Consider the following 22429-nt stretch of genomic DNA (forward strand, 5'->3'; position numbering starts at 1 on the left):
GGCTAATCCTAGTAGGGGGAAGAGTCAAGCCGAAAAGGCCTGCAAACCTCAGTGCCAAGGAACACTGTTAATTACAAAGGGAATCTTTATTTTGAAAATATATGTAGTATTTCTATTTGCTTCCATTATCTATTGCACCTGCATGCACCTTGATTCCTGCTGAAAGCTACATTGAGCAGCCTAGACCAGTGTAGCAATCACAAAGTGCCCCTTAAATATCCATTATTGTTTCTTGATCCGCACTGTGAAGCTTTAGCCGTCTGAAAAATACCTTCTATACTACATTCTCATCCAGTAAACAATCAGATGTACATGACAGCTAACTGGATCCCATATAGTCACCCACAGATTCAATCCTGGAAAGGTATCTGCCATATGCTATGAGCGAACTCATACAGCTTTCTTAGCTTCGGCACTTATGTAATACTGTGTATCCATGCACACTTATTGTAACACCCCTGCCATGTAGCCAATACAAAACATGCTAAATATCTGGACAGTGTTCATAATGGTTATTTATATGGATTCACACAACAAAAATACTTGATATGACTATTCTTGCCTGGTAAAACCGTTATTACTTAGTATAGGTTAATGGAGCCAGTGGTGGGCAGATATTTAATGGACCTATGATAACATGTGATGTAGATATTAAGATACCGAGGATGTCCTGTTTTTTGGGGTGGGCCCTATCTGACATGTAGTGGGCTGTTTATTATGAAGTCCTATAAAGAAGTCTCTGGGATCCTTGGGAAGACTGGGGGCCACATCCAAGAGCAGGGTCTCCAGTTGGACAGCCCTATCCAAAAGATCAACTGCAAAACAATAGAAAATACATGTGAAAACTATCCACAGGTTTAGCTGGGTGAGGGTGAGCATTCAAGACACGTAGCCATCACAAGAATCTCTCTGTTTATTGTTGTATAATAAGGTACCACAATAGAGTTTTAGGATATACATTTGTCTGTGAGCACAGTTACATCACATACACACACACTCACGGGTAATACACCTTGCACTTTGTAAAAGATTAACTGCACACAATGACTTTCCGTCCCTGGGCAAATCTCTGTTGTGTGCTTGTTACTCTTCTTAGGTTCATAGGATGGTTCCATAAGAGTCAAATCTGCAATTTTAGGCTTTGATCACACTGGAGTTTTTGCCCGAAACATCAGCAACCACTCGTGTGAACACGCCCATAGAATTCAAGTTGTGAACGATGCCTAAAGGTAGATAGACACTGTCTGATTTCTGTTGGGGAAAGAGTGGTTGACATCCTCCCCTCCAAAAAAAAGTTATTGAGACCCACACACCAGATATATGCATTTATCTCAGCCCCTTCCTTGACTGATCTTTTTAGAAGAGGTTGAGATCGACGAAAAGGACACAAAAAAGTTCCCTTTAGATTGTGGTACTTGTATATCCTTGTGGTTTGTTCATTGCGCTGGTTTAAAGAATGTCCGATGAGTTTAAAAAAAACATGCAAACCGGCTTTCCTTTCAGAGAACCTCCCAATTTTCCTTGCAATCAATATAGCTCTTCTATATATTTTTATTTCCACCATAATTCATCCATCATTAAATAAATATAACAAGAATAAAATATCTCCCTTTGATTCATATACAGTTAAATTTTGTCTGCTGTAATTTCGATTAGTTAAACCCAAATAAAGCCTGTGATTCCCTCCCCTGCAAGACTGGCTGAAAACACATTGCAGAGATTTGTGGTATCAGTCAACCCGTTGGCTGAGGCGTTTTATTTGTGGATACGTAAAATGAGAACGTCAGTAGAAACTGATGCATAATTCTTTGCAATGCAGAGGGCCGCCTACCCATCTAAGACTTAATCTTCTATATTGTATCTATAGTCTTCTATTAGCCCCTCTAGAGAGTGCACAAAGCCAGAAATGCTACAGATGGAACCAATGACGAAGATGGAGACATCAAAGAAGACTTGGTGCCACAACAGCTTCCTCCACAACAACTTGAGGTGGAATAGACTTGGAAGGAAGCAAAGCGAAGCAAAGACCAGCTCCCGTGAGGCTTCCTGTGAGACCCATTAACAGGGCAAAATGGGGCACATACATAGCCATAAGTAGAGTAAAGATGACTAGGGCACATCTAAGGGTAAGACCCCAAGATTTCAGTCTCCCATCACCCCCATAGCAGTTTGGAAAGAAGGCCCTTGTGCTCTCTTGAAAGAGTGACTTCTCCAAGACCTCTACTGCTGTAAAGAAAGGCAGTGGATAGGACAGCAGAGCTTTGGATAACAGAAATAAGTTGACCACTGCCCTGATGGTTGATGGTAAGTTGTCTGTAATGACTTCCTTGGTTTCATCTGCCCAGGTTAGGTAAACCAAAAGGGCAAAGAGTCCCTTGAGGATACAGGCCGCAATATGAGTCCAGTTCATCATACAATGAAATTTGGTTCTGCATGTTCCCTTCCAGAGACGGCAGGAAGATCTGGGAGGTATAGCTGAAGACAATGATGCCAATGGAGATGGGGAACTTCTTAACATAAATGTAGAACTTCACTTTGTCCCAAGCCCAGTCCCTTGCTCTGGACAGACAGTAGGCAATCACCAGGATGTTAATGACAAAATGCGCTAAGGTGCAGAGCAAGCTGAACTTCGACACAGCTTTAAGGTTCTTGAGAAACGCACAGGGCAGGAGCACAGCGGTGGCAATGATGGACCAAGACTTCTGGGATATTGGAAAGCTTGGAAAGCTGTTGTACATCAAGTTGCCACTAACCACTACATAGAGAATGCAGGTCATCACCATTTCAATAATCTGGGCCACATTAACAACTATTCCTCCGAGTTTAGGAAACCTTGGTGCACAGCAGGCATTGGCAATGTCAACATAGGAGTCTCTCACCCTCACTGTTGTTATGGGGGTACACAGTTAAAGGAACAGTAACATCAAAAAATGAAAGTGATTTAAAGTAATAAAATTATAATGCAGTGTTTCCCTGCACTGGTAAAACCGCTGTGTTTGCTTCAGAAACACTACTATTGTTTATATCAATAATCTGCTGTGTAGCAATTAGGGCAGCCATTCTAAGGAGAAAAGGCTCAAGTTAAACAGCAGATAGCAGATAAGCTCTGTAGCACATAATTGTGTTATCTGTTATCCACGATTTAACCTGTGCCATATAGTCTTTTTTAAATTTTTAACACACACAGCAGCATGTTTATATGAACTATAGTAGTGTTTCTGAAGCAAACAGACCAGTTTGCAACTTACATGATATTTTTATTAGTTTGAAACACTAGAGCAGAAAGTGGTCCCTTTTAGTTATGACAGGTTTAGGTTTAGAGAGCTGAAGACAAATCAAAAAGTTTTGTAAATATGGTCAAAACTCCCCCATATATTTGGGGAAGTTAAAAGATGTAAAGATGGTGAAATCATATGTTCAGGGCCATCAGGAGGGGACAGGGGGTACAAGTGTCCTGGGCCTGGCATGAAGGGGGGCCGGCAGTGCTACAGTTTTGAAAGAGCCAGGCCCCCCTTGCGAGCGCAAGTTGAGCGCTTAGGGGCGGTTGTGAGTCTTTACTTCCCGGAAAGTGGTCTCTGTGGCGGGAGGGTGGCCGCTGTGACCGCAAGGCAGGTTGCTGAGCTGGGAAATAGATTTCGGCTTGTGCCAGGTTCAGCTCGTGCGCCAGGTACAAGGTAAGTGGGGAGCTACCGGGATCGGAGACACAGTGGGTTGTGAGTCGGCGTGGGAGATACATTATGAGCGCTGTGTTACAGTTCAGTACTGCGGTGTGTCCCTGCTGCCTCGTACCTTTTTCAACTCACAGGGGGTGAGACTGGTAGAAAACTTCCTGCCTCCTCCCTCCGCAACCTGCTACTTGCCAGCTGTTCCTGAACTACAATTCTCAGCAGACTAACTCAGCAAATATATATTGTCATCTCCCTGCTTCACTGCATGTGAAATAGTAATGGTTTTATGTTAAGTATCCTTAAGTATTGATATTGGTACACATTAAAGTGGGCATGCTGCGGAGGATTCCAATGGCATCAATGCCTGGGCACTTGCATGTAGGTTTTGGACAGGAACCACATAGTATACAGTTACTAATGCATCCACTGGGGCTACAGGCTCCACAGATAAAATCATTTCTTAATTAGCTACATTCAGAATAACAGCTGAAATAATTATCAAGATTTAACACAAATTGCTTTCAAAATCAGGGTTAAAAGGATATTCATTTTATAGTCACCATTGCTGGAAACCAAAATGCCAACTTTTTACTGCAGCGCAAAATAGAACCGATGCCTGCGAAATAACTGTGTCTTTTTTTGTACTGAATTAGGACAAGGCAGGGGTGCCATCTTCAAGGCGACATTGAATTTCAATCAAATGTAGAAGGCACTGAACGCTCTTGAAATAGCAGGGTTTTGCATTTTTGCTCCAAATGGCCCCAAATAAGGGCTCTTACACACGGCCATTCCGACCTGCGCTCCCCTGCGTTCCGTTTTTTGGCGTTCAGCAGCAGGGGAGCGCAGGAATAGACACAAGTCATTATTTGAAATGGGGCTGTACTCACTCAGGCACGTGTAGGCGCCGAACGCAGGTTCAGACGCAACATGCTGCATTTTACCTGCGTTCGGCGCCTACACGCGCCTACACGCGCCTGAGTGAGTACAGCCCCATTTCAAATAATGACTTGCGTCTATTCCTGCGCTCCCCTGCGGCTGAACGCCAAAAAACGGAACACAGGGGAGCGCAGGTCGGAACGGCCGTGTGTAAGAGCCCTAATGGTAATGGTTTAAATAATGAGCAGATGAATAGAATGAAGGTGTAGACAGACGATTAAGTGCATAGAAGGTGGAATAAAGGCGAATAATGGAAGGCAGATTTGTCGCTGGAGGGATAAGGGGAAGGTAAAGGTGTAAATGCAGGGCTGGATGGTGGAATGTGGTATGTATAGGTGCAGATGAAGGAATTAGTAAATGGATGAATGCAAGGTTAAAGGTGTAGAAGAAGGGATTGATGGGTACATAGGGAATGGGGATATATGGACTGACTGAAGCCTGCATGGGGGGGGGTATTGAGCGGTGGGTTAGTGGATGTAGGTAGGAAGGAGGATGGTTGGGTGCCTGTATCCAGTGGCGTAACTACAGAGGGAGCAGGAGGTGCAGTTGCACCGGGGTCCGCTCCACCTCGGGGCCCGCCAGAGCCACTGACTTTTGATTTAGGTTTTTTTTTTTACAATTTTTTTTTTGCCTTTTCTTTTTTGTGCTGGCTGATCTGGCTCTTTTATTTGTGCTGGCTGGGCGAGCTCCCTCCGCTTTTGTTTTTTTGTGCAGGCTGGGCACCTCCCCCGCTGTTTCTGTGGAGCCGCTCTGCTGGAAGGTATGAGGGATTCAGAGGTGGTGGGAAAGTTTGCTACCGTTTTACACAAACCTGCCAAATGTAAGGGGTTTTTGCAACCTTTGGGTAGGATAGAAAAGGGATTTGCGTTTGATTGAGTCGTCAGTTTGAGAGGGATGGAACAGACAAAAGAGGAGGCCACAGAGAGCACCAGGGCTCCCACACCAGAGGGCACATCATGTTACCACTTCAGATGATTTGTTTTACTCCCATCCCCCAACACACACCTCCTTAAATCTATGTATTAAAATGAGGCTTCATGTCCCAATAAAGTGAATTTAGGATGGGGCAGTTGGTAGAAGGTGACTATACCCATGTCTGCTGGGGGTGGCATGAAGGTCCTGATTGTGTGTGTGTCTTTATATGTGAATGTGTATGTCTTTGTGTGTGAGTGTATGTGTGTGTATATATATGTGTGTGTGTATGTGTGTGTAGCCAAGATTTGGGAGTGTTTCAAGCACTAATGATGTTAAACAAGTTTAGTGGTGGGAAGAGTGAATCGCACTGGTTTGCAGTGATGTCTATTGGATCCATTCAAACCTTGTGGTTAATGTTTAAGTGATGATTAAAAAAAAAAAAGAGAACTGGCAATGTTCATCTTTTAAAATAAAAACCAGATACTGTTGGTGTTAGGGCTTCTCCACTTTCCCCTTTCGTTGCTCTGGATTAAAAGCTCCTTAGAAGAGATATGGTTGGGTTCCAGGGCACAGGGTAAATATCACAGGGATCCTTTTAAAGGCTTCTCTGCTGGGTAACAGGGGCAACAGCTCTTCTCCTAGATTTCTTCACCTGAGTTATATATGGGAGAACAGCTTCTCAGCGCCTAGCTGTAAACTACTCATCTCCTGAGCTGTGTGCCACCGGGGGTGCATGAGGCATTGGCTAGCCCTGGAACTGGATCAAGGAAACTGGTGACTTTTGCACCAAACCACTTGCTTGGAATATAGAGGCTAAAACAAGACTCTGGGGACGAACTAAGCCTGTTCTGGACACTCTCCTAAAGGGGAACCCCCTGAGCTAAATACTAAGGAGAAGGAGAGCAGAATGAAGAAATTAGCAGGGTAGGTCCTAAACCATTGTAATTAATGGGTGAAAATGTAAGTCCAGTGAGAATCCCCCCACCCCAATGGAACTAGATATAACCCACACAACCTGTTGTGTAACAGCCCCGCTGCCAGTACGAGTGCGGTGGTACCGAGGTTACCAGATCACGTGAGTGACGTTTATAGGAAATGCAGCTTGACGGACAGCATTGATTGAAGTGTAAATTGTATTGGCCTCTTAGATACATTAATTAGATGTTTTCCTGACTTTTCAAGGGATCTAGCCTCTGAAAGTACTCCGGTCAGAATCATGAGGTTCTGTAGAGTCACCTGGTTACAACCCGAACCCAACCGACCCTGCCATTGTATGAGAAAGCTCGTTTTGCAGTGGTCCATAGCCCTGATCGAACTCCTGTCTGTCTCCTCCTTATGGCTGCCCTGTCTGCTGGACCCTCAGTGCAGTAGGATTTCATTGACAGTAATAACATAGTAAGTTAGGATGAAAAAAGACACACGTCCATCAAGCTCAACCTTAAAGGAGAAGGACAGTGAGATAAAAGCCTCTGGGAAGGGACTGCGGCTGTGGGATAGCAGGTATAGTTGGGAGAGATTGTGTCTATAGTAACAGTGGATAATAGTCTCTGGGAAGGGAGTGTGACTGTGGGATAGCAGGTATAGTAGGGAGAGATTGTGTCTATAGTAACAGTGGATAATAGTCTCTGGGAAGGGAGTGTGGCTGTGGGATAGCAGGTATAGTTGGGAGAGATTGTGCCTATAGTAACAGTGAGATAATAGTCTCTGGGAAGGGACTGTGACTGTAGGATAGCAGGTATAGTAGGGAGAGATGGTGCCTATATTAGCAGTGGGATAATAGTCTCTGCGAAGGTAGTGTGACTGTGGGATAGCAGCTACAGTAGGGAGAGATGGTGTCTATAGTAACAGTGGATAATAGTCTCTGGGAAGGGAGTGTGACTGTGGGGATAGCAGGTATAGTAGGGAGAGATGGTGCCTATAGTAACAGTGGATAATAGTCTCTGGGAAGGGACTGTGACTGTAGGATAGCAGGTATAGTAGGGAGAGAAACCCTATGTTTGTTCTCATAAAAAAAAACAAAAAAAAAAAACAACTTTAGCCAAACATTTTTATGAGAACAAACATAGGGTTTCACAGATCCGTTGGCAGATTCTGGAAAAAGTGAATGAGAAACAGGGACAAGACTTTAAACAAAAAGTACTACAACGCGAAAGCTATTGGATATGGACTCTACAGACACAGTCAAATACACAAGGGGGGTTGTGGGAGCACCCGCATTGCTAAGTAAAAATATATAGAAGTATAAGGGAAGTGCTACTGGCATATCCAAATGGGTCAGTGCACATTCCCTGGGCCCCTGTCTAAGTAATTCAGTAGATATGCAAATGCATGTGTTAACAAAGACAGGGTTTTTTAGTTGCAAAGTTATGATCATAAAGTTGAAAAGCCACCATACCACGTCAAGGTAAACCCCATATGGCGGTAGTCATAGTATTGAGGATCCTGTGTCTCTCTGCAAAATAGCATTAGTAAAGTAAAAAGTAAAAGTCTGCTGAACCTTGGTTTCTGGAGGGCTAAATCCTCCCCCGCTGTTGAATTGCAGCTTTTAACCCTTTAACCGCCAAGCACGTACGGCGTACGTGCTGGCGGTTCAGGGCTCAGGCTGCCAAGAACATACCTCGTACGTTCTATTGCAGCTGAACCCTTCTCTCTGCATCGGCGGCTTTTGACGCCTCTGCAGAGAGTCAGGAGGGTAGTCAGCCCCCTGGGCAACGTGGCTGGGGGGCTGTCAAGTTGGATCTGCGACGCGATTGTCGCAGATCCGATTTCAAAGTAGCAGAAGCGCAATGTAAGCGCTGCTGCTGCTTGCTTACCTCCTCCTCGTCGCACCACCCGCCCACTCACTTCCTGCTGCGCAGTTACTCTGCAGACACGCTGCCAGGAGTCCTCCTTCGGTTCCAGCGATCCTCCTGCTACAAAAACGGTAAGTGCACGTTTTTTTTACACACTTACCTGCACTAACACATACCTACAGTACATTTATACACTTACATAAACATTTTAGTAAAAATTTTTATTTTAGCACACTTGGTCGATTTTGTACACTTATTTACACTTAATTACATGTATCTGCACACTCAGACAACTTTTATTAGTGCACAAATATGTATACACAAAAACTCACAAACAGGTGGTTTTTTTTTTTTTACTTATTCATTGTACTGTTTGTTTTGCCTAAAAGCATGTTATTTTGACAGCGTGACTATTGGATAATCGATTTCGGCCAATAATTATTTTATTTCATTGATTTACGCTATTTTTGTGGTTTTATTGCAATTTTATCCATGCATTATTGTTCCTTATGTATCTTTAGTATAGTTTTGCTGTTTGGTGCTTTGGTATAGAAAGATTTATTTTACTTAGTTTGATTCGCCAGAATATATGCTTTCCAAAAATATATGGGTTTTTGGGGGTCTTTTTACAGTTTTGGGGTCTTATGGCACATAACGCACAGTTGGGGCTCTCTTTCCTGCAGCTTAGTTGGCTAGCGTGAAAATTCATAGGCATGTTTTTCATTTGGGGTCCGTACACGCCACATACTTTGGTAAATCTATGCATATTGGGCATCAAACTATTTAGTAGACCTCTGACGTCCATATTTAGGGTGATTTTTCTTTATACGTAAAACATTGTGTGCGATAAATGCGGCAAACTGCAACAATTTTAGGCGATTTTCAGAAATGTAAAAACCTCTGCGTTTAGAAAAGCTTTGCAGTTTGGTGTAGAAAGACGTCTTTATCTTTTTTGGATTCGTTAGAATGTGTACTTTCCAAAAATATATGGTTTTGGGGGGGTCTTTGCTGTTAGGAGGGTCTTGAGGCACATAATATGAAGTCAAGGGTCTATGTTCACAGAAGGCGAATCGGCAGCGGAGAAAAATCATATGCACTATTTTCATTTGGGGTCCGCACATGCCAGCTGCCTTGGTATATCAATGCATATTGGGCATCAAACGGTTCAGTTGACCCTTGGCATCAGTATTTATGGTGTTTTAGAATTGTATGTAAGAAATTGGGTGAGATAAATGCGGCCAATTGCAATATTTTTAGGCAATTTTCAAAAATGTAAAAACTGTTGATTTTATCGCCAAATTTAGGTAAGGCTTGCGGCTTGGTACTTTGGAGTACAAGGACATGCATACCCAATTTGGATTCGCGGGAATGTGTACTTTCCGAAAATATATGGTTTTCTGGGGTGAATGTACTTTTTTCTACCTTTGCTCCCCCCAAAACTATGTATATGTGTTGATTTTGCAGTACCTGAAATGACAGACCATATGGGGGTCTTCCTTTTGGGGCCCTATATGCCACGTGCTTGGGTACACCTATACATATTGGGTATCAAACTGTTCAGAGGACCCTAGGCTTTCATATTTGGGGTGATTTCTCTTGATACCTAAAAGTATGTGGCTAATACGATGCTGCAGGGTAGATATTTTGAGGTGATTTTTGGAAATGTCACCAAAATCACCAAATTTAGGAATGATTTGCGGCTTGGTACTTTGGCGTAGAAAGACATGCATACCCAATTTGGATTCGTTGGAATGTGTACTTTCCGAAAATATATGGTTTTCTGGGGTGAACTTACTGTTTTCTACTTTTGCCCCCCCCAAAACGATGTAAATGTGTTGATTTTGCAGTACCTGAAATGACAGACTATATGGGGGTCTTCCTTTTGGGGCCCCTATATGCCACGTGCTTGGGTACACCTATACATATTGGGTATCAAACTGTTCAGAGGACCCTAGGCTTTCATATTTGGGGTGATTTCTCTTGATACCTAAAAGTATGTGGGTAATACGATGCTGCAGGGTAGATATTTTGAAGTCATTTTTGGAAATGTCCCCAAAATCACCAAATTTAGGAATGGTTTGCGGCTTGGTACTTTGGAGTACAAAGACATGCATACCCAATTTAGATTCGTGGGAATGTGTACTTTCCGAAAATATATGGTTTTCTGGGGTGAACTTACTTTTTTCTACCTTTGCCCCCCCAAAAACAATGTAAATGTGTTGATTTTGCAGTACCTGAAATGACAGACCATATGGGGGTCTTCCTTTTGGGGCCCCTATATGCCACGTGCTTGGGTACACCTATACATATTGGGCATCAAACTGTTCAGAGGACCCTAGGCTTTCATATTTGGGGTGATTTCTCTTGATACCTAAAAGTATGTGGGTAATACGATGCTGCAGGGTAGATATTTTGAAGTCATTTTTGGAAATGTCCCCAAAATCACCAAATTTAGGAATGGTTTGCGGCTTGGTACTTTGGAGTACAAAGACATGCATACCCAATTTAGATTCGTGGGAATGTGTACTTTCCGAAAATATATGGTTTTCTGGGGTGAACTTACTTTTTTCTACCTTTGCCCCCCCAAAACGATGTAAATGTGTTGATTTTGCAGTACCTGAAATGACCGAACATACAAGGGGGGGTCTTCATTTTAGGGCCCCTATATTCCACGTGCTTGGGTACACCTATACATATTGGGCATCAAACTGTTCAGAGGACCCTAGGCTTTCATATTTGGGGTGATTTCTCTTGATACCTAAAAGTATGTGGCTAATACGATGCTGCAGGTTAGATATTTTGAGGTGATTTTTGGAAATGTCACCAAAATCACCAAATTTAGGAATGGTTTGCGGCTTGGTACTTTGGTGTAGAAAGACATGCATACCCAATTTGGATTCGTGGGAATGTGTTCTTTCTGAAAAAATATGGTTTTCTGGGGTGAACTTACTGTTTTCTACTTTTGCCCCCCCCCCAAAACGATGTAAATATGTTGATTTTGTAGTACCTGAAATGACAGAATATATGGGGGTCTTCCTTTTGGGGCCCCTGTATGCCACGTGCTTGGGTACACCTATACATATTGGCATCAAACTGTTCAGAGGACCCTAGGCTTTCATATTTGGGGTGATTTCTCTTGATACCTAAAAGTATGTGGGTAATACGATGCTGCAGGGTAGATATTTTGAAGTCATTTTTGGAAATGTCCCCAAAATCACCAAATTTAGGAATGGTTTGCGGCTTGGTACTTTGGAGTACAAAGACATGCATACCCAATTTAGATTCGTGGGAATGTGTACTTTCCGAAAATATATGGTTTTCTGGGGTGAACTTACTTTTTTCTACATTTGCCCCCCTCAAAACAATGTAAATGTGTTGATTTTTCAGTACCTGAAATGACAGACCATATGGGGGTCTTCGTTTTGGGGCCTCTATACGCCACGTGTTTGGGTACACCTATACATATTGGGCATCAAACTGTTCAGAGGACCCCAGGCTTTCATATTTGGGGTGATTTGTCTTGATACCTAAAAGTATGTGGGTAATACGATGCTGCAGGGTAGAAATTTTGAAGTCATTTTTGGAAATGTCCCCAAAATCACCAAATTTAGGAATGGTTTGCGGCTTGGTACTTTGTAGTAGAAAGACATGCATACCCAATTTAGATTTGTGGGAATGTGTACTTTCCGAAAATATATGGTTTTCTGGGGTGAACTTACTTTTTTCTACCTTTGCCCCCCCAAAACGATGTAAATGTGTTGATTTTGCAGTACCTGAAATGACAGAACATACAAGGGGGGGTCTTCATTTTAGGGCCCCTATATTCCACGTGCTTGGGTACACCTATACATATTGGGCATCAAACTGTTCAGAGGACCCTAGGCTTTCATATTTGGGGTGATTTCTCTTCATACCTAAAAGTATGTGGCTAATACGATGCTGCAGGGTAGATATTTTGAGGAGATTTTTGGAAATGTCACCAAAATCACCAAATTTAGGAATGGTTTGCGGCTTGGTACTTTGGTGTAGAAAGACATGCATACCCAATTTGGATTCGTGGGAATGTGTTCTTTCTGAAAATATATGGTTTTCTGGGGTGAACTTACTGTTTTCTACTTTTGCCCCCTCCCCCCAAAACGATGTAAATATGTTGATTTTGTAGTACCTGAAATGACAGAATATATGGGGGTCTTCCTTTTGGGGCCCCTGTATGCCACGTGCTTGGGTACACCTATACATATTGGGCATCAAACTGTTCAGAGGACCCTAGGCTTTCATATTTGGGGTGATTTCTCTTGATACCTAAAAGTATGTGGCTAATACGATGCTGCAGGGTAGATATTTTGAGGTGATTTTTGGAAATGTCACCAAAATCACCAAATTTAGGAATGATTTGTGGCTTGGTACTTTGGCGTAGAAAGACATGCATACCCAATTTGGATTCGTTGGAATGTGTACTTTCCGAAAATATATGGTTTTCTGGGGTGAACTTACTGTTTTCTACTTTTGCCCCCCCCCCCCAAAACGATGTAAATGTGTTGATTTTGCAGTACCTGAAATGACAGACTATATGGGGGTCTTCCTTTTGGGGCCCCTGTATGCCACGTGCTTGGGTACACCTATACATATTGGGCATCAAACTGTTCAGAGGACGCTAGGCTTTCATATTTGGGGTGATTTCTCTTGATACATAAAAGTATGTGGGTAATACGATGCTGCAGGGTAGATATTTTGAGGTGATTTTTGGAAATGTCACCAAAATCACCAAATTTAGGAATGATTTGCGGCTTGGTACTTTGGCGTAGAAAGACATGCATACCCAATTTGGATTCGTTGGAATGTGTACTTTCCGAAAATATATGGTTTTCTGGGGTGAACTTACTGTTTTCTACTTTTGCCCCCCCCCCAAAACGATGTAAATGTGTTGATTTTGCAGTACCTGAAATGACAGACCATATGGGGGTCTTCCTTTTGGGGCCCCTATATGCCACGTGCTTGGGTACACCTATACATAATGGGCATCAAACTGTTCAGAGGACCCTAGGCTTTCATATTTGGGGTGATTTCTCTTGATACCTAAAAGTATGTGGGTAATACGATGCTGCAGGGTAGATATTTTGAAGTCATTTTTGGAAATGTCCCCAAAATCACCAAATTTAGGAATGGTTTGCGGCTTGGTACTTTGGAGTACAAAGACATGCATACCCAATTTAGATTCGTGGGAATGTGTACTTTCCGAAAATATATGGTTTTCTGGGGTGAACTTACTTTTTTCTACATTTGCCCCCCTCAAAACAATGTAAATGTGTTGATTTTGCAGTACCTGAAATGACAGACCATATGGGGGTCTTCGTTTTGGGGCCCCTATACGCCACGTGTTTGGGTACACCTATACATATTGGGCATCAAACTGTTCAGAGGACCCCAGGCTTTCATATTTGGGGTGATTTGTCTTGATACCTAAAAGTATGTGGGTAATACGATGCTGCAGGGTAGAAATTTTGAAGTCATTTTTGGAAATGTCCCCAAAATCACCAAATTTAGGAATGGTTTGCGGCTTGGTACTTTGTAGTAGAAAGACATGCATACCCAATTTAGATTTGTGGGAATGTGTACTTTCCGAAAATATATGGTTTTCTGGGGTGAACTTACTTTTTTCTACCTTTGCCCCCCCAAAACGATGTAAATGTGTTGATTTTGCAGTACCTGAAATGACAGAACATACAAGGGGGGGTCTTCATTTTAGGGCCCCTATATTCCACGTGCTTGGGTACACCTATACATATTGGGCATCAAACTGTTCAGAGGACCCTAGGCTTTCATATTTGGGGTGATTTCTCTTCATACCTAAAAGTATGTGGCTAATACGATGCTGCAGGGTAGATATTTTGAGGTGATTTTTGGAAATGTCACCAAAATCACCAAATTTAGGAATGGTTTGCGGCTTGGTACTTTGGTGTCGAAAGACATGCATACCCAATTTGGATTCGTGGGAATGTGTTCTTTCCGAAAATATATGGTTTTCTGGGGTGAACTTACTGTTTTCTACTTTTGCCCCCTCCCCCCAAAACGATGTAAATATGTTGATTTTGTAGTACCTGAAATGACAGAATATATGGGGGTCTTCCTTTTGGGGCCCCTGTATGCCACGTGCTTGGGTACACCTATACATATTGGGCATCAAACTGTTCAGAGGACCCTAGGCTTTCATATTTGGGGTGATTTCTCTTGATACCTAAAAGTATGTGGCTAATACGATGCTGCAGGGTAGATATTTTGAGGTGATTTTTGGAAATGTCACCAAAATCACCAAATTTAGGAATGATTTGCGGCTTGGTACTTTGGCGTAGAAAGACATGCATACCCAATTTGGATTCGTTGGAATGTGTACTTTCCGAAAATATATGGTTTTCTGGGGTGAACTTACTGTTTTCTACTTTTGCCCCCCCCCAAAACGATGTAAATGTGTTGATTTTGCAGTACCTGAAATGACAGACTATACGGGGGTCTTCCTTTTGGGGCACCTGTATGCCACGTGCTTGGGTAAACCTATACATATTGGGCATCAAACTGTTCAGAGGACCCTAGGCTTTCATATTTGGGGTGATTTCTCTTGATACCTAAAAGTATGTGGGTAATACGATGCTGCAGGGTAGATATTTTGAGGCTATTTTTGGAAATGTCACCAAAATCACCAAATTTAGGAATGATTTGCGGCTTGGTACTTTGGCGTAGAAAGACATGCATACCCAATTTGGATTCGTTGGAATGTGTACTTTCCGAAAATATATGGTTTCTGGGGTTAACTTACTGTTTTCTACTTTTGCCCCCCCCCCAAAACGATGTAAATGTGTTGATTTTGCAGTACCTGAAATGACAGACTATATGGGGGTCTTCCTTTTGGGGCCCCTGTATGCCACGTGTTTGGGTACACCTATACATATTGGGCATCAAACTGTTCAGAGGACCCTAGGCTTTCATATTTGGGGTGATTTTTCTTGATACCTAAAAGTATGTGGGTAATACGATGCTGCAGGGTAGATATTTTGAGGCTATTTTTGGAAATGTCACCAAAATCACCAAATTTAGGAATGATTTGCGGCTTGGTACTTTGGCGTAGAAAGACATGCATACCCAATTTGGATTCGTTGGAATGTGTACTTTCCGAAAATATATGGTTTTCTGGGGTGAACTTACTGTTTTCTACTTTTGCCCCCCCCAAAACGATGTAAATGTGTTGATTTTGCAGTACCTGAAATGACAGACTATATGGGGGTCTTCCTTTTGGGGACCCTGTATGCCACGTGCTTGGGTACACCTATACATATTGGGCATCAAACTGTTCAGAGGACCCTAGGCTTTCATATTTGGGGTGATTTCTCTTGATACCTAAAAGTATGTGGGTAATACGATGCTGCAGGGTAGATATTTTGAGGTGATTTTTGGAAATGTCACCAAAATCACCAAATTTAGGAATAGTTTGCAGCTTGGTACTTTGGCGTAGAAAGACATGCATACCCAATTTGGATTCAGGTGAATGCGTACTTTCCAAAAATATATGGTTTTCTGGGGTGAACGTACTTTTTCTATCTTTGCCGCCCCCCAAAACGATGTAAATGTGTTGATTTTGCAGAACCTGAAATGACAGACCATATGGGGGTCTTCCTTTTGGGGCCCCTATATGCCACGTGCTTGGGTACACCTATATATATCATGCATCAAACTGTTCAGAGGACCCTAGGCTTTCATATTTGGGGTGATTTATCTTGACACCTAAAAGTATGTGGGAAATACGATGCTGCAGGGTAGACATTTTTAAGTGATTTTTGGAAATGTCACCAAAATCACCAGATTTAAGAATGATTTGTGGCTTGGTACTTTGGAGTACAAAGACATGCATACCCAATTTAGATTCGTGGCAATGTGTACTTATCGAAACTATATGGTTTTCTGGGGTGAACTTACTTTTTTCTACATTTGCCCCCCTCAAAACGATGTAAATGTGTTGATTTTGCAGTACCGGAAATGACAGACCATAGGGGGGTCTTCCTTTTTGGGCCCCTATATGCCACGTGCTTGGGTACACCTATATATATTGGGCATCAAACTGTTCAGAGGACCCTAGGCTTTCATATTTGGGGTGATTTCTCTTGATACCTAAAAGTATGTGGGAAATACGATGCTGCAGGGTAGACATTTTTAAGTGATTTTTGGAAATGTCCCCAAAATCACCAAATTTAGGAATGATTTGCGGCTTGGTACTTTGGAGTACAAAGACATGCATACCCAATTTAGATTCATGGGAATGTGTACTTTCCGAAAATATATGGTTTTCTGGGGTGAACTTACTTTTTTCTACATTTGCCCCCCTCAAAACGATGTAAATGTGTTGATTTTGAAGTATCTGAAATGACAGACCATATGGGGGTCTTCCTTTTCAGGCCCCTATATGCCACTTGCTTGGGTACACCTATACATATTGGGCATCAAACTGTTCAGAGGACCCTAGGCTTTCATATTTGGGGTGATTTCTCTTGATACCTAAAAGTATGTGGCTAATACGATGCTGCAGGGTAGAAATTTTTAGGTGATTTTTGGAAATGTCGCCAAAATCACCAAATTTAGGAATGGTTTGCCGCTTGGTACTTTGATGTAGAAAGACATGCATACCCAATTTGGATTCAGGGGAATGTGTACTTTCCGAAAATATATGGTTTTCTGGGGTGAACGTACTTTTTTCTACCTTTGCCGCCCCCCAAAACTATGTAAATGTGTTGATTTTGCAGTATCTGAAATGACAGAACAAACGGGGGGCCTTCCTTTTGGGGCCCCCAATGCCACGTGCTTGGGTACATCTATTCATATTGGGCATCAAACTGTTCAGTGGACCCAGGATTTTATATTTGGGGTGTTTTACATTGATACCTAATGATGTGTGGGAGATACGATTCTGTAGATTGGAAGCTTTGAGGTCATTTTACAAAAAATTCACCAATTTCTATAAAACATTATAACTTTAGGAAACAATTGCAACTTGGTAGTTTGGAGTACAAAGATAATTTCTACCCATTTTTGATTCACCAGAATCTGTTCTTTCTAGTAATGGGTAGTTTTCTAGGGTAAACCTACTGTTAGCGGAATGTTTGGCCTTGAAATCAAAAGTATGCCGTTTGGGGAGCGTTGCTTTGGAAATTTGGTTGTGTACTGCTTGTAGATTTTGATCAATACAAGTGAGAAATCTCCATAAAACTATATATATTTGGTATTGTCGCGTTCAGGAGACATAGACCTAGTGAAGCTGGCAGCACGAAAGCAGGGGGGCCTGGCTAATCAAGTAAGTGAAGCATGGCCAGGCCCCTCCTTAGACACAAAACTATGGCAAGCAAGTTTTTTAAAAATGTTGGGGGGGGATCTTGCCAATTTTTGATTTTTACTTGTAGGAGGGCCCCTGATCAGCAATGGCTTTTTATAACTTATGGGGGGGGTAGGCCATCGAATTTCTTTTTACTTGCAGGGGGGCCCAGGCGCCAATGCTTTTTTTCAACTTGTAGGGGGGCCCTGACCACCAATTGTTGAAACAATTTTTATGGGGGGTCCTGGCAGCACATTTTTTTTTAACTTATAATGGGGCCTGACCATCAATAGCTTTTTATAACTTGTGTGTTTGTGGAGGGGGGGGTTAACATTTTTAGCACTGATGTCTATGTGGTCTTTTAACTGTGGTGTGGAGTGGGCGGGATCTGGGGTGAGGCTTGGGGGCCGGGTGACGTCCTCTAATGTACTTGTAAAGTGTAATCATGTCCCCTCGCAAGCGCCTTTTTTCCACAGAAAACAACCCCAACCTTGACAGTCTACCCACAGTCTATGTATTGTCGCAAATATCAGAAAGGCAGAATCATTGGTACAGGTGTGGGATCACTTATCCCAAAACCCATTATGCAGAAAGCTCTGCATTACGTGACGCCCATTTTTCTGTAACAATAAAACAGTAGCTTGTACTTTTCACTTTTTCCAGAATCTGCCAACAGATCTGTGAAACCCTATGTTTGTTCTCATAAAAAAAAACAAAAAAAAAACAACTTTAGCCAAACATTTTTATGAGAACAAACATAGGGTTTCACAGATCCGTTGGCAGTTGCTGGAAAAAGTGAATGAGAAACAGGGACAAGACTTTAAACAAAAATTACTACAACACGAAAGCTATTGGATTTGGACTCTACAGACACAGTCCCCTAGAGGCTTGAATGAAGAATTCAATTTAACATGTTTTTTATAGAATTTTTATTGCCAGTTAAATAAACCATTTTCCTTTATTCTTCAGCTATTCGAAAAAAAGTTGAATATGCATCCAGGGTGAGGTAAAACCTTTTTGCCATTATTAGGGACAGTTATTTGTTATGCTGAAAGAACACTGTGAAACTGACATAATTAGTCCCTTATCATTGCTTAAAATATTGATACTTTGTGTAATCAGGAGATTCATGTCTGTAACATTTTTTGGCAACATTTTTTGCAACATTGTGTGTATTAGGACTTTCACCTGGAGAGAATTGTTTGCAACATTTTTTTTTGACTTTTGGACATTAGACATTTCCTTTTCTATTGGGGTGGTTTTTTTGCCTATATATTGGGTATGCACGTACGTCTCTGTATCACCTGACGAAGGGGGAACGCCCACTGAAACATTGTGTGATGCTATAAACGCACCAGGGGTATGACCCCAGTTTAACTTGCCTTGTGTGCCTGCTTGAATTGTTGGTCTGATTTTTTGGCCTCATCAAGGAGCTGGGTCTATGGATTCTGGGCAATAACCAGTGACGATAAATTGCAATAAATTGCTACTGTTGCTACTACTTCCACCTTGCACTACTATACACATGATTCCCACTTTACCTGCTTATGACTTTTCTCCTGGGGTTACTCATCCCATTTAGAACCCCCTAAAGACAACAATGGGCAATGCAGACTAACTCAAGACTTAAATGGCCTCAGCAAGTATATATTGTTTCATCTCCCTGTTTCACTGCATGTGAATTAGTGATGGTTTTATGGTAAGTATCCTTAAGTATTGATATTGGTACACATTAAAGTGGGCATGCTGCGGAGGATTCCAATGGCATCAATGCCTGGGCACTTGCATGTTGGTTTTGGACAGGAACCACATAGTATATAGTTACTAATGTATCCACTGGGGCTACAGGCTCCACAGATAAAATCATTTCTTAATTAGCTACATTCAGAATAACAGCTGAAATAAATGTCAAGTTTTAACACAAATTGCTTCCAAAATCAGGGTTTAAAGGATATCCATTTTACAGTCACCATTGCTGGAAACCAATTTTACTGCAGCGCTAAATAGCACCGATGCCTGCGAAATAACAGTGTCTTTTTTTGTGCAGAATTTAGGAAAGGCAGGGGTGCCATCTTTAAGGAGACATTGAATTTCAATCGAATATAGTATGCACTGAACGCTCTTGAAATAGCATGGTTTTTGCCCTTTTACTCAAAATGGCCACTCAAGTAATTGGATAGATAGATGTTAGATAATACATATATAAAATAAAGAAGAGCTTGTGAATAGGGAGAGAGAAGGAGATAGATAGGACATATGGGTGGATGTTTAAATCCTGTTGGTCTTTGAGGGAATGGTTTGTGCAGGGATGGGGAGATGGGGTAGGTAGAAGTAGGTAAGGGATAAACGATTACATAGATAGAGGCAGGTGAAGTAATGCATGAATGAATGGATAGACAATGGCAAATAAAATTGAATATGGAGCAAATGAATAGAATGAAGGTGTACACGGATGAGTAAATGCATCGAAAGGTGAAATACAGGAGAATAATGGAAGGCAGATTTGTCGCTGGATGGATTCATGAGTTGTTGGATTAGGGGAAGGTAAAGGTATAAATGCAGGGCTGGATGGTGGAATGTGGTAAGTATAGGTGCAGATGAAGGAATTAGTAAATGGATGAATGGAAGGTTAAAGGTGTAGAAGAAGGGATTGATGGGTACATAGGGAATGGGGATATATGGACTGACTGAAGCCTGCATGGGGGGGTATTGAGCGGTGGGTTAGTGGATGTAGGTAGGAAGGAGGATAGTTGGGTGCCTGTATCTGATTGAATGGGTTATGGATGAGTGGGTAGGTGTCTATGGGTAAGGAATTATGGGTAGTGTAAAGGGTATGGTATATGGGAACTTGTGGGTAGATGGACATGTAAGTGAATAGAATATGATGAGGGGATGAAGTAGGGTATAGAATGAACAAATAGGCTTGTGAGTGTGAATACAGACAGACTGTGCCATTATGTGCCTGTGAGTGCACAGACATTAGACAGAAAGTCAGGGTGAAGGCAGCCGAGAGACCATTGTAAATCTGTGTCTATGAGACTGGGTGAGATATTGGCTATACAGACAGACAGAAAATAGCGTTACAGAGAGGGATGTATCATATCAGCGACAGGAGTCTGAACTGCAACAGTTAAGCAGGTGCCACTCTCTGAAGTAAAAGCGTCCTCGCTCGTGTTTGCACGCGCGTCCTCGTTTGCGCACAGTTACGCACGCGCGTCCTCGTTTGCGCACAGATACGCACGTGCGTCCTCGTTTGCGCACAGTTGCGCACACGGGTACTCGTTTGCGCACCGCCGCGCTGGTTGCCTAGGATGCCTTGCTAGCTTTTCCCGACACTGCCAGAATTCGACTACTGTCCTACTTCATCCTCCTGGGAATCCCCTCATTTTAAAGATATTATAGGAACGATTTTGGAATCATATATTTATTCTTTATTGGGGTTAATAAACAAGATCATTGTGGTTTCGTTTGGGGGACAGATTTGGAGGTTTCTGTATTATAGTGTTATAAGGTGAATATTGGGAATTGTGTGTCTCTACTATACAAATCGTCTGGAGAAGGTATTAGTACATTTGAAGGTGACAAGTTGATGCATAATGCGCAAATTTCACTGGGAGAAAAGGTGCGTCCAACCTGAAAGGCTGAAAAAAAGAAATTAATTTCTAGGGGATGAAAAGCCTGTCTGGTTGTTACTGCACCATATATGCTATAGGATCCCCCCCCCCCCCAAAAAATCCAATTCTTCATCACAGTGTTTCTGAGATTGAGGGACAAGGTATTAGGGCTGAAGAAAAACTTGACCTTGGAGACTTGACCTCAGTCGATCAACTCTCAGGACTTGTGAGCTCTGAGGGGTTACAGAGATGCGGGGTGGGGGCAGAGTACAAGGAATAACAGAGAGTGCCAGTGCCACATTTACCCTATGCCCAAAGGAGATTGACTGCAACGAGTTGTGCTGAGGAGCCAGATACCTGTAGAAGAAGGACGACTTACCTGGATACTGTTGGTGACGTTCCAACCAGATTCCCAGGATGTCATTTTGGGTTTCCCATTGGAAGAAAGCTCAGAGCACAGTCCTTCATCTTTAGAGTACAGGTCTATGCTTCTCAGAGAGTTTAGGTTCATATTTACTACATGAGCCTTTTTTAAAAACATTATTTCTTTCTGAGCCATTAAACTGTGACTCACACTGAAAATCACTTGAGTGCAGGGCCGGATTTACATAGTGGGCGCCCCTAGGCCTGATGTCGTTTGTCACCCCGTCAGGGAGAAATTTTCATGGATGGTGGGCTAATCCTAAAAGTAGAAGTGAATAGTTACTTATAGCCTTAGATACTTCCAATGTTATTTATTGTATATAATGGATGGCATCTGTCGTGCTGCAGTAGGGGGAAGAGTCAAGCCGAAAAGGCCCGCAAACCTCAGTGCCAAGGAACACTGTTAATTACAAAGGGAATCTTTATTTTGAAAATATATGTAGTATTTCTATTTGCTTCCATTATCTATTGCACCTGCATGCACCTTGATTCCTGCTGAAAGTTACATTGAGCAGCCTAGACCAGTGTAGCAATCACAAAGTGCCCCTTAAATATCCATTATTGTTTCTTGATCTGCACTGTGAAGCTTTAGCCGTCTGAAAAAGACCTTCTGTACTACATTCTCATCCAGTAAACAATCAGATATACATGACAGCCAACTGGATCCCATATAGTCACCCACAGATTCAATCCTGGAAAGTTATCTGCCATATACTATGAGCGAACTCA

General features: G+C 42.2%; 1 pseudogene; it reads right to left on the reverse strand.

Annotated features, from left to right (window-relative positions):
- Nucleotides 1–899: 899 nt before the first annotated feature.
- On the reverse strand, nucleotides 900–21788 carry LOC121397953 (annotated as a pseudogene).
- Nucleotides 21789–22429: the final 641 nt, after the last annotated feature.

Source organism: Xenopus laevis, chromosome 9_10L (genome assembly GCF_017654675.1).
Source record: "Xenopus laevis strain J_2021 chromosome 9_10L, Xenopus_laevis_v10.1, whole genome shotgun sequence".
Classification (NCBI taxonomy): Eukaryota; Metazoa; Chordata; class Amphibia; order Anura; family Pipidae; genus Xenopus; species Xenopus laevis.